Raw genomic sequence first — 26,307 nt, 5'->3', positions numbered from 1 at the left:
GTCAATCCGGCGGATAATTCAGATACTTGAGGATATGTTAAGATGTTGCGTCCTCGAGTTTAGTGGTTCATGGGAACGGTATTTGCCGTTGATTGAATTCGCCACAACAACAACGACTTTCAATCAAGTATTAAAATGGCACCCTACGAGGCCTTGTACGGTCGTAAATGCCGTACACCATTGTTTTGGACCGAGCTCGGTGAAAGCAAGATTTTCGGGTGGATTTGATTAGGGATGCTGACAGAAGTGAAAGTAATCCGTGAAAGTCTGAAGATAACCTCCGATCGTCAGAAGTCGTACGCGGATCTGAAGCGTAAGAATATCGAGTATCAGGTGGGTGATAAAGTGTTCCTCAAGGTATCGCCTTGGAAAAAGATACTCAGATTCGGCCGTAAGGGCAAGTTGAGCCCGAGGTTTGTTGGGCCATATGAGATATCCGAAAGCGAGTCGATCCAGTGGCATATCGTTTGACTTTGCCCCCTGAACTCGAAAAGGTTCACGATGTCTTTCACGTTTCGATGCTTCGACGCTATAGATCCGATCCATCGCACGTGATTAGTCCATCAGAAATTGAAATTCAAGCTAATATGAGTTATGAGGAAGAACCGATTCGTATCCTATCACGAGAAGTGAAAGAGTTGTGAAACAAGCGGGTTCCGCTAGTAAAAGTGTTATGGCTCAAGCACGGATAGAATAAGCTACTTGGGAGACCGAGAACTCTATGAAAGAGCGATATCCAAACCTATTTATCGGTAAGATTTTCGGGGACGAAAATTTCTTAAGTGGGGGAGAGTTGTGACAGCCCAAAATTGACCCTAGTCGGAAGGTGGTCTCGGGACCACAAAACCGAGGCATAAAAATAATTAAAAATTTATTTTGATGCCTATAATATGTGTGCTCATGTATGACATTTTATGATGATTGATTTAGTGTTATAAGGGTGAATTCCACAAGAAAGGACTTAGTAATGAACTTTGAAAGTATGATAGGAAATGTGTGATGACTAATTAAAGCATGCATGCAAAATAATGGACTTGCATGTCAAATTCCCCTTTTATAGGTGGTGGCCGCCATGACAAGGAGGATGGGCTAAACATGTCATGAAACATGTTTTGTTGGTGCATTAGGGTGAAATAATAAACAAAGGTGTATGGGTGATAAAAAATGAAAAAAATGTGTGTGAGTGTGGTAATCCCCCATTGCCGTGAGTTGTAGAGAAGGAAAGAAAAAATTTTGTTCATCCTTTCTTTGAGCCAAAACTAAGGAAGAAGGAGGATTTTTGCTTCATGCTTGGTTTGGAAGAGATCTAGAAGGAGATTTGGCCAAGTTTGCATCAAGATTAAGGTATGTATGAGGTTGTGTTAGGAGTTTCATGCATGTTTTGGTTGCTAACTTGATGTGCATGTTAGCCATGGCTCAAATCTTTGTTAAGCCATGGAAATGGTATTTGGCCAAAGTTGTTATGGTGATAAAGCCATTGCATGCTAAGTGTGAAGCTTGATGATGATGCATGCAATGATGGATTGTCTACTCTTGAGCAAGATTTGAGCCTTCTTTTGATTTATCATGATTGAAGTTGAAAAGGAGCATGATTGTCATATTCGGCCATTCATGAGCATGGTTCATGCTTCTTGCATGTTAGTTAAAATTTGTATTTTGGATGGCTATGGACACCTTGAAAATTCGGCCATGCTCATATTGTATATATATGTTTGCACATGATGTTTTGGCTATGAAGTAAGTGATGAATAAGTTGGTTTAAAGAAGAAGATGTTGAAGAATAATTGTGAAATTTCAAGCACAATTCGCCTAGCACACATATAAGTGCTTGATGCTATATTATAAGTTTTGAGCCACAATATGCAAAGCATTAACTAGTAAAATGCATGCTGTTTTTGTGAGGTATTAAGTGCATAATTGGCCTCAACATGTACATGAATATTCGCCTTGGGTAGCCTATTGAAGGCCTTAGCATTTCCTTGATGCTCAAATAAATTGTATTGAATTGCTTGATGTAGTATAAAATGTGCATGACCATTGTGTATTCAAGCTAAAGAGTGGCCATATGACCATTTAAAATCCTTGTCATATTCGCCATAAGCAAGCACAATGAGGTTTTAATAAATTGAATTTGTTTGAATTAGCTCAAGAGCTAAGAGGGCCACAATTGGACAAGGGGAAGGAAAAGGTGATCGAATAGCCGAAAAAGCCGTTCGACAACATCCGAGGTAAGTCCTCAAGAAGTGATCTTACTTGAATTATGTAAGATGAAACATGGATGTGTATGATTATTGATCATGTGTGTATGAGTATTTGAATTCCACCGGGCTAAGTCCCAAGGCGAATATGCTAATGATTATAATTGTGTTTGAGCCTTAGTAACGAAAATGAAATATGTATGTCCAATGATTATTGATGTATGTGTGCATGAGAAATTGAATGATATCCGGGCTAAGCCCCGAAGACAATTATGCTGAAATTTATATCCGGTTAAGACCAAGGCAATTGTGCTAGTAGCTATATCCGGCTAAGACCAAGGCATTCGTGCAAGTTGTTAAATCCGGGCTAAGACCAAGGCATTTGTGCAAATCGTGATATCCGGGTAAAGTCCGTTGGCCTTGGTGCGGGTTACCATAACCGGCTATGTCCAAGGCGATTGAACGAGTACCGACATCCGGATAAACTCGAAGGTATGTGATTTGAAAATTATGAGCTTGCTGGAAAATTTCAGCTAATGCACTTGTGAAATTTCCCAATGATAAGGTAAGTGCGGTGTGTGCTTTGGCGCTAGGAGTAAGAGCGTATGAATATCCGCTCCTATGATGGAGCGAGTTATCGGCCTTAATGAAGCCGTTATTTGTGTATGAACATAAGAGTTGGGATGGTAAAGTAAGTATGATTATGTGAATGCGCATTAATGAAATGATGCATTTAACTATGTGAATGTATTGCTGTAATTAGAGTTGATTATATTCCTTGAGACTTACTAAGCATAAAATGCTTACTCGCCGCTTTGGCTCTCGGTTTTCTAGATTTATTTCGATAGCAATCGGATTCGGGATCGTTGAAGTCGAAGTCATCCACACTATCAAGCCCCCATTTTGGTATAAATTCTTGGTTGAACTTGAAATGGCATGTATAGGACTACCCTTGTTTGTTAAATATGTGGTGATGTAAGTATATACGGCCATGCGAAAATGGCTCGAAAAGGAACATGAACTTAGAATAATTGTGGTTTGTATGTATATATTTGGTGTCATGATGTGGCTATGGCTTGGAAATGGGAATGTTGGTCATATGATCAGCCATTGGCATGGTTAAAATGATCATATATGAACCTATGTATGGCAAAGACTAGTTGGTTCATGGAGACTACCAAATAGGTAAGACCTACCTTAAAAACAGATGCTGCCAGCTGCAGTGACGTGAATGTGAAAAATCACCAAAATTCGTAGAAATGGAATTAAATAGTGAATAAGCTATGTAAATTAACCTTGATGAGTCTATTTTCATATGGAAGAAACGAAATGGTCATAGGAGTTACATGTTAAGAGATATTAATGCTATTGTGAGACAGGGCCAGAACGGTTTCTGGGTTCCCTGTCGCAACTTTAAAATTTACTATAAATTATCCAGAAAGAATTAGGCGACATACCTTATATGTACAGATTCCATTTTGAGTCTAGTTTCATTAGAAACAAACGACACCAGCATTAAAGCCCTGTACAGAGAGATATTCAAGTTATACCGCGCGAAGGTCAGAGCAGTCGATCCCTGTAACATGGGTGACTTTAACTAATAAACTGTACCAATTGGCCCATCCAAAATTCTAGAAATAAATCCATGGATGGATATATGAGTCTAAATTCAGGAAAATTTACGAAACCAGTTTCGAGTTTTGAAACTCGAGATATGATTTTAAGGCGACGGTGATGCAGTCTTCCAGCCTGACTGGAAATGTCAAATTGGTGGGCAAACCATGTGAACTTGGCTTGTTAACCCCTCGTGTCCGACACCGGCAATGGTCTCGGGTTCGGGGTGTTACAACTTCACATTACGGTAAGTATTTCAGCTCTGCATGTTAAGTTATGAATGAGTAAATCTGTATTTGGTAACTGAACAATGAGACTGTAAGATAAGGTTTCTGCATGGGATTGACCACGTTTGAATAGATTGCAACTTGTATGTGTAAGAGTAGTAATGGTGTTCTTATGTTTTGTAAGCAATGTTTACTACGGTTTCATGATGAAAGTTTAAATCTAGAGTTCAAGCTATTGTACGTTGGTGTCAATTGAGTTCTACACTGACTCTTGCATGTATACTGTTAATATTGTGAGTCATCTATAGAAAATTGATTGAACAATGGATCTAAAGTCATGAATAATATAGTATGTGATGATTGGTGTTTGAGTATTAAAACATTAAAGTATGGTTGAGTATGTATATGTCTGAAATGTATGTTATGATATGTGTGTTCTTTTTGGGTGTATGTTCGTGAAGTAAAAGGTTGACTTTAAATTTTGTCAATGCATGAAGAGCCTGTCGAGAGAGCCTGTTTCTGTTCACCGCAGTTGTGTCTAATGGAGTCTATTAGGACTTAAAACATAAACTTTGATATGAACTCGTAAAGAAAGGCCATGGCCATGGCACCCTTTAAGAAAGAACTAAGGAATGGTGATTACCTAATGGGGTTCTCTACGTGTCTCAGGATGATGATGGGAAAACCTCAAATATTGTGAGTTTAGGCAAATCCATGTAGTAAACATGACAGTTAGGATAGCCTTTATGGTAAACTCTGAAAAGAATAACATTTGTGGTGAACTGTGAAAGGAAAAACATGTGTGGCAAACTCTGAAAAGAATAGCTTGTGCGGCAAACTTTGAAAACAAAAGCCTTTGTGGCAAACTCTAAAAGGGCTACCTTTGTGGCTAATTCTAAATGGATCACCTTAGTGGCATGTTCTACCTAGTAGCCTATTCTACTAAGTCTATATGTTGTGAACTATTCGGAAAATCTTGTAAGCTATGAATCTGAATGTTTGTTTCTATGGTAAGTTATAAGTAAGTTTTAGTAGTTATTTAACAAGTATAACTAATATAAGGTATTGATATGCTCTGGAATAAGAGTTGAATATAGTCTTAAGGGTTTTTCATGACAAAGATATGTGTATCGGTTTGTCAAGAAGGGCACATGTTATGATGATTTGAAAGTATGAAAAGTAAGGGGGTATCAAATCGTCTTCTAAATTATTTTGAATATGAGTTAATGCTATTTTGAATTATGAAATTCTAATAAAGCATGATATGGAGTTCATCTGGATGGTATACCTAGTGAATTATTAGTATGAATATGCGTACAAAACTAGATTAGGGTATGGCTTAGTGTGAATCAAAAGAAATTATGTGTAAGTGTCCACCATATGCATGTATCCGCCCAAGATAATGTTAGTGAACAATTGTTTGAGAGAAGGGAATAGGTTTCAGGTATAGATTGTTGAAAATGGCTTCTAAGGGTATATTTTGTTAAGAAAGTATTATGGGACAAACGAATTATGAAACGATGAGGAGTATTATCTAGTTAATTAGTTAGGAAAGATTAATTATAATAATGGTATGATAATTGTCATATGTGAGAGTGATAAGATCGTATGTTGACAATTGAAGTAAATGACTCAGAGGAATAGTTCAATCAGAGCAACTTCTATAGAATTGCAAAGCCTCCATCAAGGTATGATTAATGAGCTAACTAAGTAATCTTGTACTTACAAGATTTGTTCTTTCTTTTCAAGAATTGGGAAGGGACTTTGCCTGGTAGGAAAATGCCAAGAGTATGCTAATTTTGAGGCAGAGAAAGATGTTATGCATATAGTGGATTTGGGTGTATGTTAGTGAAGAGTCTATCAAGAGAATTTGCGTTAATGCATGAAGAGTCTATCAAGAGAATTTGCGTATGTTCACCACGATGGTGTCTAATAGAGTTCGTCAAGACTAAAAACACGAACTCTAAAGGAAACTACATGGCCATTACAGCCTCTGAAAAAGAACTAAGGAATGGTGATTATCCAATGGGGTTCTGTAACACCCCTCACCCGTATTCACTGTCAAAATAGGGTTACAAGGTATTACTGATCAATAAACGTCATTTATCATACATAACTCATACATTTATGCATTCATATTTAAATACCATTCATCTCAATCACATTGTCCCTTATAAGGGCCTACGATGTAATAGCCCGGTTTAGACCTTAGAGGAAACTGTGGTTTCAAGACCACAAATCTGAGTCAAAACAATATTCTAATATTATTTTCTGTGTTTATAGTATGTTAATTTATATGTGTGAAAGTTTCGTGTGAAAATTTTATCGTTTGTGCACTCGATTTGATAAAAGGATTTAATCGTGTAAAATGTAAAAGTGGCTAGCTATTTGTTAAAAGTGCTTAAATGCTATGTCTTACTAAAGGAGAGGTCCTTATGATGAAATTAGGCCCTAGATAGTGTTAATGGACATTAATGACTATCCATTATAAGTATTATAATGGCTTTTCATTAAGGTTATAATAGTAATTAGCATAATTATTATGTGTTAAATAAAAAAATCAAATTTTAGCTTCATTATTACATTGTTGGCCGAATATTACAAAGGAAAAAGAAAAAAAAAGAGTTCCTAGGGTTCGACTAAGAAAATTGGTGATTAAGGTATTGTTTTTTTATCTTTTATTGATAATTTCTATGTTTTTGTGATTGTTGCTTTGTGTTCTATGAAGCCCATGCCTTAATTCATGAAATTGATTATGATTTTGAAAGATGTTATAGTTGAATTTGTGAGCTTTGTCATGCTAATTGATGAAATATGAAAGTTTGGTGTTGGGTTAATATGTTTTGTATTGGGATTTTTGATGAATTTGATTATTATAGATTAATTTGTGAAAATGAGAAATTGAAGGATTAAAATGTGAAATAAGTGAAAGTTATGGGTTGCTAGAGGCTATATGAAAATTCGGCTAAGCATGAGAAATGTGAAATTATTGTGATTTTATGGAATAAGGACTAAAATGTCAATGTGAAATTTTAGGGGCTAAAGTGTAAAATGCCTTAATTATGTTTTTGTGGATTGAAATGAATAAATGTGTGATTGAACTAGTGAAATCTGAATTTATATAGATTAAGAACGAAAGAAATCAGAATTAGATAGGGGAAAGTCGAAGGTTATAGAATAATCAACTCGTTTAGTCGTTCTCATTTCTGAGGAAAATTCATATGCTCATAAACGTATTTCAATTGAATAATATACATTTGATTGTTGTGGAAATGTATTGAAATGCTATAAGAGCTGAATAATTGAATCTGAGAAAGTATCAACAAAGTTACAACATCCGAAAGCCCAGTACGATCCATAGGAATAGTATAGGATACATATGTCATGCCATAGAATTTCGAGGTGTGATATCGTGTAAGACCACGTCTGGGACGTTGGCATCGACTTGTTATTTGTGTGTAAGACCATGTCTGGGACATTAGAATCGTATATGATTTCGTGTAACGCCTGTATGAGACAGTGGCATTGATATTTGATTACATGTAAGACCATGTCTGGGACATTGGCATTGTACAAGCTTTCTGAGCTATTCGAGTATCCTTATTATTTCTGAATGGTTCAATGGCCATTATTGAGAAATAAGTGATCAAGTGAATGTGTATCTGATTCAAGTACGCACGTAAGGTATATGAAATTTGGCAATGGGACGTAAAAATGAATATGATCATTTAAGATGTGAACTATATGAAAATGTGATGTGTTTATAAGTAAGTGATTATGAACAAATGAGCTATATGAGAAATGTGATCTTGTAATTTTGTTTTACCATGATTCATATAAACAAATTGGTCTTTAATTGTTAATGTGATAAGTTTATTTGTATATGGCTTACTAAGCTTTTGAAAGCTTACTTTGTGTGTTTTTCAATTGTTTTATAGATTATCAAAGCTACCTCGAGCTCAAGGATAGTTAAGGATTGTCGTCACACTATCGAACGATATTTTGGTACTTTTGAAGTTGTAAATATTAATGTATGGCATGTATAGGCTAATGAGTAATGATATGTTTTGTGTTAAGATTATAGCCATGAGATTTGGCTTATTTTTTGTTGGAATTGTTGTTATGTTTTTGTCCATATAAGTTGGCTTATGTTATGTGCTTGATAAGTGATATAATGTGATGTATATGATGACTTATGTGTGGCTTGTTTATGTGATGTTGAAATGGTAAGTTATATGGCATGAAATAGGTGAGAATGTGATGATAGAATGCGTATAGATGTTATGGAAGTTTATTGATTTTGACATAATGATTTGGTAGGTTTTGGTAATTGAAATGGTTGTGTATAGCCTATTTATGTGACGTAATGGTTTCAAAATGGTTGCTATGTGTGCATGAATTTAGGGTGGCAAATTGAACTTGCAAATGACCTATTTTCATCCACACGGGCAGAGACACGGGTGTATGTCTCAGCCATGTGCGACACACGATTATGTTACACGATTGTGTGTCTCCTAGGGTAGCCCTACAATTTAAAGTCAGTCTCGAGCACAGCCTAGACATAAGGGCGTGTTTGGTGGCTGTGTGAGGCACACACCCTTGGCACGTTGGTGTGTGTGGCCATTTTGAAGGGTACACGAGCTAGACACATGGGCGTGTGATTAGCCGTGTGACCCAAGTCAATTTCGACCACGACAAAGGCACACGGGCATGTCTCTGGCCGTGTGGTACAATTCAGTATGTATCCCCTGTTTAGCCACGGCTTAGACACATCGTCGTGTCTAATGCCGTGTAAGGTACACGGCTTGATCACACGGGCGTGTGACCTCTATAGCTTTAAAAATTTGTTAAGTTTCTGAGAAATTTTGTATACACTCGGTTTAGTCCCGACCCCTTCCTAAAGCATGTTTAAGGTCTCGATGACATAAGAAAGGGACTTTGAAATGATGTTTGACATGATGCTATAATGTGTGAATTGATTATTAAATGTTCTGATATGTCCGATAATACCTCATAACCCTAGTCCAACAACAGATACGGGTTAGGGGTGTTAAGTTTTGTTGGTATCAGAGCTATAGTTTAGCTGATTCTAGGACTAATGTAGTGTGTGAGAGTCTAGCTATACATGCCATATACATACACTATGATAGTGTGATGATTCTTGACAGTTAATAATGTGTTTTTATATAGCAAATGGATCTCGATCGAGCTATAGCTGACGATGTTGAAAGTAATGCACCTGCTCTCATTCAAGAGGCAATGCAATCTGATTCTAGACTTGTTTCGAGTAGCCACGAGGGAGAGGCTAAGCAAGCCTTTTACCAAATTATGACTGGTTTGTTCACTCAATATATTAGAACCAATCCGGCTTTGCCACAACCTTCACCTGGGCCTAATCCTCCACAAGTCCCTGTCACTCCCCAAGCTGTGAATCCCATTCAATTGAGTAAGCCTTCGGATGATAAAATTAGAAAATATGGGGCTGAAGAGTTTCGTGCTACTACAGATGATGATACTGAGAGAATTGAGCTTTGGTTCGAGAATACAATACGATTGTTTGATGAAATGTCATGTACTTAGGCTAAATGTCTTAAATGTGTTGTCTGTTTCCGAGAGATATGACGTATCATTGGTGGAAAACACTGATATCTTTGGTTCCAAAAGAACGAGCTAAGTGGGAGTTCTTTCAGATAGAGTTTAGAAAGAAGTACATCAGTCAGAGATTTATAGATTAGAAATGCAAATAGTTTCTTGAGCTAAAATAGGGTCGTATGTCTATTACAGAATATGAACGAGAATTTGTGAGATTGAGTCAAAATGTACGAGAATGTTTTTTGACTGAAGCAATTATGTGCAAGAGATGTAACACCCCTAACCCGTATCCGTCTCCAAATTAGGATTAAGAGGTATTACCAGACATATCAGGACAATTCGCATTCATTTCATAATCAACATGGCATTAAAGTCACACATCATTATAGAATCCCTTACGTAGGTCAACGAGACCTTAAACACACATTAGAAAGGGGTCGGGACTAAACCAATCTCATACAAAATTTTTCGAAACTTAAACATTTTTAAAGTTACAAATATCACACACCCGTGTAAATAGGCCGTGGCAAAACATGGCATACATACTAACTTGTTCACATGGCCACAAGACATGCCTGTATTCAAGGTTGTGTGAAAAATTAGGGAGGCTACTGACTTAGTTCACACGACTGACCACACGCCCATGTGCCAGCCTGTGTGCCACACACGGCCAATAAGCACACCCGTGTGAATAGGCCGTGTCAAAACTGTAAGGTATACTAACTTTAAATCGTAAGGTACCCTAGGGGACACATGGTCGTGTAACATAACCGTGTGTCACACACGGCTGAGACACACGCCCGTCTCTCTGCCCACGTCGAAAAAAATAGGATATTTTCAAAGCCAAATTTCCACCCAAAAAGGGTCATCCCTACAAGCATAAAACAAAGCAAATTTTGTACCAAATTTTCAACCAATTCACCATCAAAACATACACCATTCATGACATATCATTATCAACAAATTTCATGCTTGTAATCCATTTCAAATCATACCAAATCTTAAGCCAAAAATCATACCAAAATATATTATTCATAATTTCAATTTACTACATTCATTCTCATCCCAAAATATTACCAAATTCCAAAATAAGCACATACCACAACTTACCAAAATTGACCATTTCCTTTGGTCATTCAAGAATGCACTAAAACATACCAGTTTTGAACACGAAACATTTACTAAAATTCCTTCATAATCACATCCATAACCAAGCCATATCACATGGCTAGATATATACACATTACAAAACATATTCAAATACTTCTAACCTATACATGCCATACTTCAATATTTACATTTTCAAAAGGTACCAAAATAAAGTTCGATAGTGTGGTGATGATCCTCGACGACCCCCGAGCTTCCAGTAGCTTTGATATCTATAAAACAATGCAAAACATACAAAGTAAGCTTTCAACAGCTTAGTAAACCATACACAAATAAACTTAACAAATAACATAATTCATTCATGCAACTTATACCAAAATATATGCACATGTCCTTAAGTCTCATATAGTTCATTTGACATAGTTCACTTACACATATATCATAAGTCCATAATTGTGCAAATACTTACCTTTTATACTCAATCACGTTATACAATTCAAACGTACCTGAATCGGATACACATTCACATAGTCATTCTTTTCCCGGAATGCCCATAGAACCATTTGGATTTAATAAGGATACTCGGATAGCTCAAAAAACTCATACAATGCCAACGTCCCAGACGTGGTTTTACATGTAATCAAATATCGATGCCACTGTCCCAGACAGGGTCTTACACGAAATCAAATACGATGTCGATGTCCCAGACATGGTCTTACACGTAAATTATAACTCGATGCCATTGTCCCTGATGAGGTCTCACACGAGAACACATATCGGATCCTATGTCATGACATATGTATCCTAACTATTCCTATGGTTCGTACGGGGCTTTTCAGATATCGTCACATTATCGGAACTTTCTTGAGTATCACATTTGCAGCTCTCATATAACCATTCATTACAATTCAATGTCATATAACCATAAATAAATCAAATTTAACACGTTTATTTGTATATTGACTTACCTCGTATGGATTCGAACGACAACGAACAACTACTCAACGACTTTCGACTTTTCCCGATCTAAATTCATTTTCTTTGGTTCTTGATCTATATAAATTCAAATTTAACTTATTCAAACTCACGTTCATTCAAATCAATCCAAGAACACATATTTATGGTATTTTACAAATTAGCCCTCACATTTTCACATTTTAACACTTTAGTCCCTAATCACAAAAATCACAAAATATACAAAATTTCCATATACCCATGCTTAGCCAAATTTTCATAGTGTTCATATAAGCCCACATATTTCATTTTTTTCACATTTTAGTTCCTCAATTTCTCATTTTCACAACTTAGCCCAAATTACTCAAATTCATCAAAAATTCAAAGACAAAACATGTTAACCCAACATCAAGCTTCCATATACTATCATCAAACTTCATAAAAATCATAGTTTCATCAATGGCTCAACTCAAAATCATCAACAATTTCAGAAATTTAGACATGGGCTTGATAAAACACTAAGCAACAATCACAAATACATAGAAATTATCAAAAAACAGATCAAAAACACATACCTAGTTAGCCAAAATAAGTGTCAAATGCTTGAAGGTTTTGAAACCCTTATATCTTTCCTTAGTTTCGGTCAAAAAGATGAAAATGAGATGAACATTTGATTTTGTTTTATTATAACTATCATTTAATTAACAAATTACCTTATTAACCTTATTATTATCATTAACAATCCACTAACTAATGTCCATCCATGTCATTTCATGAATTCAATGGTATATTTACAAATAAGGACCTCATATTTAAAGAGACACATCAATTCAACACTTAATCAAATGACATACAACTTTTTCATTTTCTATGATTTAATCCTTTTTGCAAATTAAGCACTCAAACGATCAAATTTTCTCAAAGCAAATTAAGCACTCAAACGATCAAATTTTCTCAAAAAACTTTCACAGGTATTAATTCACATATTATAAACATGAAAAATAATATTAAAATATTTTTCTAACTTAGATTTGTGGTCTCAAAACCACTATTCTGACTAGGGTCTAAACCGGGCTATTACAAGAGATTTAAAGATGGTTTGAATGAAGATATTTGCTTGTTAGTCGGGATTCTAGAAAAAAAATAGTTTGTTGTGCTTGTTGAACGAGCGTGTAAAGCTGAAGAACTCAGGAAAGAGAAAAGAAAAGCTGATTCAGAAGCTAGAGAGGTGCGAAAAAGATCAATGAATAAGTCATTTCATTTATCATCAAAGAAATTCCAAGATGATTTTAGCCATTCAAAGGCTATTGTGGGTTAATCTAGACGTGATCGAGACAGACCACTAGTGAGTTTGAAAGCTACCTCAGTAGTTAGTGTTGGTAACATTAGGCCTAATCAACCTGAGTGAAAGCATTGTAGTAAACGACATCCCGAAAAATGTAGAGTGAATGATCGAGCTTGTTTGTAACAACCCTTACCCGTATCCAAGGCTAGAACAGAGTACGAGGCATTACCAGACTTAATAATACACATAGACGAAAACTGGGACATAAAATTTCATTTAATTCAAAACTTTTCGAACACATGCATAACAAACAAAGCTAACTATATCATCACATCAAAACATAGGACATGGCACGATTAATTAAACTTATAAACCATAATGGATAAGGACTACATTTCATGATCATATACGATAACTCAATGTAGACTAATGCGTATGGTCAAAATCATAATAAAAATATATATCACAAACCTACTTCCTATACATGCCATTCACTTGATATTTCCAATATTTGAAATAATTCTCCCAAAATGATAGTTTGATAGTGTGATTTTACCTCCGACGATCTCCAACCCCAAGTCGACCTGCCAATACTAAGGAAATGGAGAGGATGGGTAAGCTTTACGCTTAGTAAGTTCATATGAAAATAATACGCAATTACTACCACGCTTTTCAAGATGAAACACTATAATTGTACAATTACACATGTTCAGGTTAATCTGTGTTATCGAGTTACAGTTACTAAATCATTCATATTTGAAGCTACAAAACTCCAAATTTAGTTTTGTTAATTTTCCTTTAAACTAGATTCATATATCTTTCTCCCATAAAATTTCCAGAATTTTTGGTTTAGCCAATTAGTACAGTTTATTCATTAAAATTTCCCCTATTCGATTACTCTGACCCCTGTGGACTATGAACCAAATTTCTCCCTGTACAAAATTTCAACGACCATGCCGTTTATTTCCCTTAAAAATAGACTCAATAAGGAATCCATGCATGTAAGGCATGACTATTAATAATTTTTTTAAAATTTATGGTGAATTTCTAAAGTCGGAATAGGGGATCTCTAATTTATTCTGACACTGTCTCACAAGATTTATAATATCACATAATATATAACTCTTTTGCTCCCCCTGTTTCTTTTATATGAAAATAGACTCATTAATCTTTAATTCCATAATTTTTTTGAAATTTAATTCAACTTACACAATTTGTGGTAGATTTTAAAAGTCATGCACTACTGCTGTTCAACACCGTTTTACTACTAAAGTTCACTTTTACACAATTCACTTAATCCATTCCATTTTACCGAGGTTCGCTCAAATATCGAGCATATTGCTCATAAATTCAAATAAATATATACTTGCACTTGTTCATCACATAATCACTTTCACATGTATTTTCATTTAATCTATTTCCCGTTGAACTCATCGGAATAATAACAGATGCACAATTGCCTGCACATTTTCCTATTTCCACACTTGTAGCCGAAGCTATCTAGTACGCATAGTAGCCTGCACTTAGTACTACACATGCGACCAATAATCTGGTACACGTAGTAGCCTGCACCTAGTACTACACACGTGATCACAGTTTTCGGGTATGCATAGCAGCCTGCACTTAGTACTACACATGCGACCAATTATTCGGTACACGTAGTAGCCTGCACTTAGTACTACACACGTGACCTCACAATAGTTCATTTGTATCGTTTCTATTCCGAAGGTTCAACCAGGAAATTCCTCACTTTTCAACATTTTACTAAATTGTTCGTAATCAATTTAAATTCATAACTTACATCAAATAACCATTTGATAGGCAGCCACATTTCATATGATATCAAAATATAATAACATAAAAAAATCGATAGATTATTTATGTACGAACTTACTCGAAGTGTCGATCTCACTATCCATAGTACCAATTGTCCATTCATAGTATAAAAAGACACAACTCAAATATCAAATTAGCTTTTAAGAATTTACATAACATATATCACATATTTCATATATCACTTGTCATGTATCATCATTTTCTTACATTTCATGTAACATTCTTTCATGTCATATTTCCACATCATAAACACCATTCCATCAACTTTTCCAATATATTAAATCATACAATATATGCAATAATAGTAAGAAATATAATTCAATCATAAAATTGCATTATTATTATCATACGAACTTACCTCGATCCAGAAACGGCAATTTACCATTTTAGTCCATAACCTTGTATTTTCTCGATTTAAGCCCGAATCTCGATTTCCTTCATCTATAATATCACATTTTGCCTAATAATTAGTCACACTATTCATACGGGTCCAAAAATCATATTTTTACAACTTTTCATTTTGACCCCTAAACTTTTGCATATTTGCACTTTTGCCCCAAGGTTCAGAAATTAAACTTCATCCTATTTTCTTATGTTTTATGACATGCTGATCATTTTTCCCTTCTATGGCAACATCAAATTCTCACTCTAACATGTACTTATGACTATTAGGTTTTTTACCGATTAAACCCTTTTACTCGTTTTCACTTAAAACCGAGTAGCACAAGTTGTCTAACATAATTTAAAACCTCATATTCTATCATAAAACACCAAAATATACAAATTTTCACCTATGAGTATTTTTCCAATTATGAACCCTAGGTTGAATTATTGCTAGCATAAGCTAAATCAAATTACCGGGACTCCAAAAACGTAAAAATCTTTAAAAACGAGGCTAGAACGGACTTACAACCGAGATTGGAAGCTTGGAAACCCTAGCCAGGGAGTCTCCCTTGGTATACACGTCCATGGTGAAGAAGATGAACAAAATTGGCTTTTAATTTTGTATTTTAATTCATTTTACCCCTAAATGACCAAAATGCCCTTTTTACTAAACTTTCCAAAAATTCCATCCATGTCCAATTTTTGTCCATAAACTTAGAAATTGGTAAAATTTCTATTTAAGACCTCCTAATTAATATTTCAAAGTAGTTTCATACTAGAAACTTCTAGAATGCAAATTTTGCAACTTATTCAATTTAGTCCCTAACTTTAAATTAAGCACTTTATGCATAGAATTTCCTCACGAAATTTTCACACAATCATGCAATCATATCATAGACCTAAAAATAATCATAAAATAATTATTTCTATCTCAGATTTATGGTCACAAAACCACTATTCCGATTAGGCCCTAATTCGGGATATTACAACTCTCCCCCCTTTAGGGATTTTCGTCCCCGAAAATCTTACTGGAAAAGTGGTCTTCACTTAGATTCCTCAATTTCATATTCAGTGCTGAAGAACTTTCACTTAGGCGGTGCCTCCAATATATCTCTTTAATTTCTCATATATTCTGAAAGCTTACAGACTCATCTCTTAATTGTTCTTAAATTTTCAACCCTTCTCCGTTTCCCTTGTCATCTTGACATAAAACCAAATCTCAATTTGGTTAATGGAGACTAAAATTCCAAGAAATCCAACAATCAAAGGGACCTACACACTTCCGAAATAATCATACAGATTTTTATCATCAATAAATCACAATCCAATAACATCTGAATCAAATTACAATACATGTCATTACTTTATGAATGAATAGGCAAATTTTCACTGTGAGCTTCATACAATTCTTTCTGTATAAGCCTCAGAATAATAATAATAATACCATGAATCAGATCCAATTTGAAATTCAACATCAGAAGTCGATCCTCACTGTACTCTTTTAGTTTACTACTCATTATCACATTTCCCTCTTTCCTCTAAGGAAATAATTTTGATATAACCTCGAAAATTTCTTCCAGTTACAAAATAATTCATCATGCTATCCTTTACTATTCATTCATTACGTTAATCAAAACCATCTCAATTGCATTAGTTCAATTACCAAAATATCTCAATTGAAGACATTAACTATAATCGACTTACTTGAGAGAAGTAATCCACCATACTGATTGAAACTCTCACTTTTATCACTTATACCTTCTTGTTGTCAAACCTTACGAAAATTAGAAAAATCCCAATATGAAATCACCACATCACCCAAATCAAATCAGAAGTATAGTCATACTTGACATGATTATCACGAGCTGAAGAATGCACTCTGAACATGAGTCATAATTGACAAATTATGGAATAAAGATAACAAGAAAACCGAATAAAGAAATCCAAGATAGAAAAACCCAGAATAAAGAAATCCAGGATAAAGAAACCCAAGATACGATACTATGCCAGAAAATTGAAAACCAAACTCATAGGAAAATATAGAAGATCCCGATAATTCCTTAGAGAAAAGAAATCCAGTAGAAAACATCATTTAATCTCACTGGAATCAAATGCAACAAGAACAATGTATCTTCCCATATATATACATATCAAATGGAGCTTCAAGTAGAAGAAACAAAATCATAGTATCATACATATTCTCTCACCAATTTTTTTATCAGGCAGAATATAATGGAATGCCTGAAGGAATAGAGTAATACAAATTATAAACCAATCAGGCTACCAATGTTTTCGTCTAACATCAGGATTAGAAAACATCCCCATATAACAAAAATTTCTTCAAAAGATTAATAACCATAGAAATATTTCTGGGAACGGATAAACACATAGAACATCTTAGAAGAAACTACTAAAATATGTCTAGCCGTAACTGTCACACTCAGATATTACACATTTCAGATATCATTTCCCCAACTATTTCTGCCATCACAAATTTCATATTACTTTTCTCTAAAGAAGACTAGTTCTGAATAAATTTTGATTTACACTTTTCTCGACCTTGTATCTGAGTAATTCAATTTACTAAAGAAGACTAGTTCTGAATAAATTTTGATTTACACTTTTCTCGACCTTGTATCTGAGTAATTCAATTTACCAAAGTAAATTCATTCTTTAACTGGGACAGTGCATAGCTCCAATAATCATTATGCCAATCTGATACTTTTCTAGCTTTAACTTTACTTACCAACTCATTCTTCAATCTCTAATCATATTTATAATTATTCTAGCACTGAACTCTTTGGTTTCTCAACCGGAAACTTATTCAGTATAAATCTCATGAAATTCCATTATAAACACCACTTCGGTAAAGGGAAGGAGTTGTAGGGGCTTTGACTCGACTTTCTCATACATATACATATGACACAATTTCCATCATCATAACAACATCATCAAAATCATATCATTTATTCAGGCAATGCATCATTCATGTTGGTTTACACAAATTTTCTAGTTATCCATTTAGACAAGTATACTTATGCATGCATCCTATGTTTTCTGGATAACTTGACTTATCCATTCATTTACTCAAACAAATCATACTCATGACATCATATAAGGGTTAAACAAACATAGATATTTGCATCACAATTCCAACTTTCATTTCGTGCATCATCATATACATATCATTACAATCATATAATTCAGTCCAAACAATTTAACATAGATAAATTCATTTCTTTATAATCATTTATCTCATAAAAAATATCATTGACATTCATCAACATTCAACGTTCAATCAAGGCAATGACATTTTCATTCATATCATGATATTAGGAACTTTTACTCATACCTTTACGAATTTCTTTTTATCCCGTTCATCTTATCAAGTAAGTCAAATACACTACATCATATGAGCATAAAAAAAGTATGGATATTTATCACAACATGACCTTTCATCTCACGTGTTATCACTTATATATATATCATAAATTTTTATTAATACTTTTCTAAATCGAGACTCATCATATTCATAATTTTATTCAAACACCTTTGCATCACATTGAACATGGTCAGTGCCGCTCGATTGGAGACTACCTCTGTCTAAAAAAGATGGTGCTCATACGCGTCGGGAGGCATCACACTATCACGGATCCGTGGCATGTATAGCTAGACTCTTACACATGCTAGGTTAGTCTGAGAACCGATTAAACCATAGCTCTGATACCACTAAAGGTAACACCCCTTACCCGTATCCAAGGCTAGAACAGAGTACGAGGCATTACCAGACTTAACAATACACATAGACGAAAACCGGGCCATAAAATTTCATTTAATTCAAAACTTTTCGAACACGTGCATAACAAACAAAGCTAACTATATCATCACATCAAAACATAGGACATGGCACGATCAATTAAACTTATGAACCATAACGGATAAGGACTACATTTCATGATCATATACGATAACTCAATGCAGACTGATACGTATGGTCAAAATCATAATAAAAATACATACCACAAACCAACTTCCTATACATGCCACTCACTTGATATTCCTAATATTTGAAATAATTCTCCCAAAATGATAGTTTGATAGTGTGATTTTTCCTCCGACGATCTCCAACCCCGAGCCGACCTGCCAATACTAAAGAAATGGAGAGGATGAGTAAGCTTTACGCTTGGTAAGTTCATATGAAAATAATAAGCAATTACTACCACGTTTTTCAAGATGAAACACTATAATTGTACAATTACACATGTTCAAAGTTAAGTGTGTTATCGAGTTCTGATTACTAAATCATTCATATCTGAAGCTACAAAACTCCAAATTTAGTTTCGTTAATTTTCCTTGAAACTAGATTCATATATCTTTCTCCTGTTTAGCCAATTAGTATAGTTTATTCATTAATTTTTCTCTTGTTTCAAGGTATGACTACTCTGACCCCTCTGCACTACGAACCAAATTTCTCCCTGTACAGAATTTCAACAACTATACCGTTTGTTTCGTTTAAAAATAGACTCAATAAGGAATCCACGCATGTAAGGTATGACTCTTAATAATATTTGTACAATTTATGGTGAATTTATAAAGTCAGAAGAGGGGATCTCGAATTTATTCTGACACTATCTCACAAAAATTATAATATCACATAATATATAACTCTTTTGCTCCCCCTGTTTCTTTTATATAAAGATAGACTCATTAATATTTAATTCCATAATTTTTTTGAAATTTAATTCAACTTACACAATTTTTGGTAGATTTTCAAATTCATGCACTACTGTTGTTCAACACCGTTTTACTACTAAAGTTCACTTTTACACAATTCACTTAATCCATTCCATTTTACCGAGGCTCGCCCAAATATCGAGCATATTGCTCATAAATTCAAATAAATATATACTTGCACTTCTTCATCACATAATCACTTTCACATGTATTTTCATTTAAATATTTCCCATTGAACTCATCGGAATAATAACAGATACACAATTGCCTGCACATTTTCCCATTTCCACACTTGTAGCCGAAGTTATCTGGTACGCATAGTAGCCTGCACTTAGTACTACACATGCGACCAATAATCTGGTACACGTAGTAGCCTGCACTTAGTACTACACATGTGATCACAGTTTTCAGGTACGCATAGAAGCCTGCACTTAGTACTACACATGCGACCAATTATCCGGTACACGTAGTAGCCTACACTTAGTACTACAAACGTGACCTCACAATAGTTCATTTGTATCGTTTCTATTCCGAAGGTTCAACCATGAAATTCCTCACTTTTCAACATTTTACTAAATTGTCCGTAATCAATTTAAATTCATAACTTACATCAAATAACCATTTGATAGGCAGCCACATTTCATATGATATCAAAATATAATAACATAAAAAAAATCGATAGATTATTTATGTACGAACTTACTCGAAGTGTCGATCTCACTATCCATAGTACCAATTGTCCATTCATAGTATAAAAAGACACAACTCAAATATCAAATCAGCTTTTAAGAATTTACATAACATATATCACATATTTCATATATCACTTGTCATGTATCATCATTTTCTTGCATTTCATGTAACATTCTTTCATGTCATATTTCCACATCATAAACACCATTCCATCAACTTTTCCAATATATTAAGTCATACAATATATGCAATAATAGTAAGAAATATAATTCAAAGATAAAATTTCATTATTATTATCATACGAACTTACCTCAATCCAGAAACGACAATTTACGATTTTAGTCTATAACCTTGTATTTTCCCGATTTAAGCCCAAATCTCGATTTCCTTCATCTATAATATCACATTTAGCCTAATAATTAGTCACACTATTCATACGGGTCCAAAAATCATATTTCTACAAATTTTCATTTTGACCGCTAAACTTTTGCATATTTGCACTTTTTCCCCAAGGTTCAGAAATTAAAATTCATCCTATTTTCTTATGATTTATGACATGCTGATCATTTTCCCCTTCTATGGAAACATCAAATTCTCACTCTAACATGTACTTATGACTATTAGGTATTTTTACCGATTAAACCCTTTTACTCATTTTCACTTAAAACCGAGTAGCACAAGTTCTCTAACATAATTTAAAACCTCATATTCTATCATAAAACACCAAAATACACAAATTTCACCTATGAGTATTTTTCCAATTATGAACCCTAGGTTGAATTATTGCTAGCATAAGCTAAATCAAATTACCGGGACTCTAAAAACGTAAAAATCATTAAAAACGAGGCTAGAACGGACTTACAATCGAGCTTGGAAGCTTGGAAACCCTAGCCATGGAGTCTCCCTTGGTATACACATCCATGGTGAAGAAGATGAACAAAATTGGCTTTTAATTTTGTATTTTAATTCATTTTACCCCTAAATGACCAAAATGCCCTTTTTACTAAACTTTCCAAAAATTCCATCCATGTCCAATTTTTGTCCATAAACTTAGAAATTGGTCAAATTTCTATTTAAGACCTCCTAATTAATATTTCAAAGAAATTTCATACTAGAAACTTCTAGAATGTAGGTTTTGCAACTTATTCAATTTAGTCCCTAGCTTTAAATTAAGCACGTTATGCATAGAATTTTTTCACGAAATTTTCACACAATCATGTAATCATATCATAGACCTCAAAATAATCATAAAGTAATTATTTCTATCTCAGATTTGTGGTCACGAAACCACTATTCTGATTAGGCCCTAATTCGGGATATTACAACTCTCCCCCCTTTAGGGATTTTCGTCCCCGAAAATCTTACCAGAAAAGTGGTCTTCACTTAGATTCCTCAATTTCATATTCTGTGCTGAAGAAATTTCACTCAGGCGGTGCCTCCAATACGATTTAGTCCTTTTCCTCAAATTGCACAATTAAACGATAAAATTATTTCACGAAAATTTCAAACATTCATACTTTCATGCTATGAATACCAAAAACAATTTTAAAATAACTTTCTGACTTCAGATTTGTGGTTTTGAAACCACTATTCTGACTTACCTAAAACTGGACTGTTACAGGTTCTCTATGTGTCCAGGACGATGATGGGCAAGCCTCACATAATGTGACCTTAGGCAAATTCATATCATAAATACAATAGTTAAGAATAGTCTTTTCGGTTATCTATGAAAGGAATAACTTTTGTGGCGAACTGTGAAATTAATGACATGTGTGACAAATTTTGATAGGAATAACCTTTGTGGTGAACTTTGAAAGGGATGCCTTTGTGGAAAAGTCTGAATTGATCACCTTACTGGTGTGTTCTACCTGATTGTCTTTATGGTGTATTCTGCTAAGTTTATGTGGTGTGAATTGCGAGGACAATCTTATAAACTATTAATCTGAATGTCTATCTCCATGGTAAGATATGAGCAAGTTCTAGTATTTATGTAACAAGTTTAACCAAGATAAGGTATTAATATGCTCTAGAATAAGAGTTGAATAGAGTCATAAGGTTTTTCCATGAAAAGGGTATGTAACACCCCTAACCCGTATCCATCGTCGGAGCAGGGTCTCGGAGTGTTACCGAAACTTTTAGAACATTTTACAAATAATTTATGTAAATTACTATCCATTAACTGGCATCATTGGAAATGTCCCTTAATTGGACCCTCGAGGCCCAATACGAGCATTAGAATTGAGTCAGGACTTAATCGGGAACACTAAGAATTATTCATGACATTTCAAAAAATTTCCAAGTTACAGGGCTTACCCATTGGTTTACCCTTAATCTGCTCAATCCACGTTGGTTTGAGCTGAAGTTCGGCCAACAGACTACCATCATCAAATAAGCTTAGGTGAGTAAACATCACCCTCAGATCAGTCACAGCTCTACGACTCAGACTACCATCATAAAATAAGCCTTACTAGGATGGTATTCGATCGTACAATCATAGACTTTAAGTAGCTCAATCCATCTGTGCTACCTAAGATTTAGCTCCTTCTGAGTGAGGAGATACTTGCGGCTCTTAAGATTCGTGTAAATAATACACTTCTCACCGTATAGGTAATGCCTCCAAATTTTTAGTGCGAATACTACTGCGGCCAATTCCCAATCATGTGTCGAATAATTCGCCTCATGAGTCTTAAGCTAACGAGATGCATATGCAACCACCTTACCCTCTTGCATCAACACACATCCCAACCCAACATGTGATGCATCATTGTAAACAGTGAACTCTTTCCCAGACTCTAACTATATCAAGACAGGGGCCTCAGTCAGAACTTTCTTAAGCTTCTCAAAACTCCCTTGCTGTGCAACAGTCTAGTTAAACGGCACACCCTTACACAACAACTTTTTCAGAGGTGCAGCAATCAATGAAAACCCGTCAACAAATCGTCGATCATACCCTGCCAGTCCTAGAAAACTGCGAATCTCTGATACATTCTTAGGCGGCTTCCAATCCAGAATAGCTTCAATTTTTCGAGGATCAACCCTAATCCCTTCAGTAGATACCACATGGCCCAGAAATGTTACCTCTCATAACCTGAACTCACACTTACTGAACTTGGCATACACTTCTTTCTCCCTCAGAATCTGCAGAACAACTCGGAGATGTGCGTCACATTCATCTTCAGTTCTTAAATACACCAGACTATCATCAATGAAACCATTACGAACCGGTCCTAATAGGGATAGAATACTCAGTTCATCATATCCATAAAAGTCACTAGTGCATTTGTCAGTCCAAACGGCATCACTATGAACTTGTAATGACCATAACGAGTCCTAAACTTTGTCTTATAAACATCAATCTCTTTAACTCTCAGTTAATGGTACCCTGATCGAAGATCAATCTTAGAGAAAATTGAAACTCCACAGAACTGGTCGAACAGATCATCAATCCTCGGTAGGGGGCACTTATTCTTAACGGTCAATTTATTCAGTTGCCGATAATCGATGCGCATGCACATGGATTCATCCTTCTTTTTCACAAACAAAACCGGTGTTCCCCAGAGAGACGCAATAGGTCGGATGAACCCTCAATCTAATAACTCTTGAATCTGAGCCTTAAGGTCCACAAGCTCCTTAGGGGCCATTCTATAAGGGGCGATGGACACCAGAGTTGTACCAGGCAGGAGCTCAATCCCAAACTCAACTTCACTATTTGGAGCTAACCAAAGTAGCTCATTAGGAAAAACATTCGAAAAGTCTTTAACTATTTTGATATTTTAACAGAAAAACCCCAGAATCTGACACACTGATGTAAGCTAGATATGCCTGACAACCCTTACAAACCAATTTCTCGACCCTTAATGCAGAAATCACATTTGATCAGTAATTTCGATGCTTCCCAATTAAAACTACCTTTTCATCCTCTGCAATTCTCAGTAACATCCTTTTCGTAGCACAATCCAAGCTCACTTAATGTTTAACCAGCCAGTCCATTCCCAGAATTAAGTCAAATTCTCCAACGGGGAGTTCCATCAAATCTTCTAAGAAGATAACTCCTTAAACCTCCAAAGGTACATTTCTGAACAGTTTATCTACCCTTATAGACTGCCCTAATGGACTCAACACAGTAACCTCACTTGCAGTACTCTCAACCAAGATATCCAAAGTCCTAGACACATTACAAGCTATATAGGAATGAGTAGATCCTATATCTATCAGAGCATATAGGGTACATTATAAATAAAGAACATACCCATGATAATGTCTGAGGCATCTCCATCCTCTTGGCTATATGCAGCATAAACTAGGGTTGGCTGCCTCGACTCAGTATGACCAGCACCTCTGCATGGTACCCTCTGACCACGGCCCAAACTAATTCCACCTCTGGCCTGACCAGGGCCTCTCAGTGGCTACTAAACTACCCTTGGCGGTTGCATAGTACCCATACCAGTAGCTTGCATTTGATCAGGCCTCCATGGACAATCTCTGATACGATGCTCCAATGACCCTTACCTCAGGCATACCCGAATCCATTTCCAACACTAGCCCTGGTGGCATCTTCCACAATCAATATAGGGTTGCGGCTCAATAGTACCAACAGGGGACCTAACTCTGACCGGCCTATCAATTCTGGCCTTTTTCTTAGGTCTCAGAAATGAACTTGAGGGCTCTGAATCCCTCTTGTTCCTACCTCTCTCCTTCTCACGGTTCTGGCGCGTAACACTTCACATCCTCAGCGATCTTCGTCTTATCCACTAAAGCAGTAAAACCTTACTCCCTCTGTGGAGCAATCAGAACCCCTAGGCTATCCCTGAGGTCGTCCTCAAAATGAACACAGTGCTTATACTCAATCGCCACTATGCCTTACATGTAGCGGCTTAATCGCAAAAATTTAACCTCATACTCGACCACTGATCTATCCCCCTATGTCAGTTTTAGAAACTCCCTCCTCCGGGCATCCATATAACTAGCACCCACATACTTTCTTTGAAAAGCAGTCTTGAAAAATTCCCAGGTCAACCGATCAGGCTAAGTACCTCTTTAACCGTAAGCCACCATTGGTAGGCCTCATCTCGCAACAGTGACACTACACCCTTTAGTTTTTGCTCAGGGGTGCAATCAAGATCATCCATGATCATTTCTGTGGCCTCAATCCAATATTCAGTCACTTTAGGTGCAACCCTAACAGTTCCCCTAAAAATCTCAGCTCCATTAGACCGGAGTCGTTCCGTAACCAACCCACTGCCCATAGCACCAGTATTGGGCCTAGCAACCCTTTCCAAAATCTACAACATGGCCTGGGACAATGCGTCGCCCCCATCCGTATGATCATAAGACCCAGTCTCAATCACAGGTGAAGCGGCACCACCCTAGCTTCAACATTAAGCATGTGGCCAGATGACGAAGACCCAGCCCAAGCACCTACACGGCCTCTGCCACGGCCTCTTGTACCCTTTTCACGAGTAACACTGGTGCTCATTATTGAATTATGCTTTATCTATATTAACAATTTTATGCATCATTTTACAGTTCCAGTGTTTATTAACGGATATTTTATGAAAAATAATATCAATAATTCAGAGTTTATTTTCACGGATCGTAGTCTTGCTACAGTTTTAGTTTACCCTATTTTCATACAGTTTACTACCAACAGTAGTCTTAATATTTCAGTTTAAAGCAAGCAACA

Source organism: Gossypium arboreum, chromosome 4 (genome assembly GCF_025698485.1).
Source record: "Gossypium arboreum isolate Shixiya-1 chromosome 4, ASM2569848v2, whole genome shotgun sequence".
NCBI classification, from domain to species: Eukaryota; Viridiplantae; Streptophyta; class Magnoliopsida; order Malvales; family Malvaceae; genus Gossypium; species Gossypium arboreum.
The sequence above is the reverse complement of the archived record's forward strand: the minus strand, read 5'-3'. Positions refer to the sequence as shown.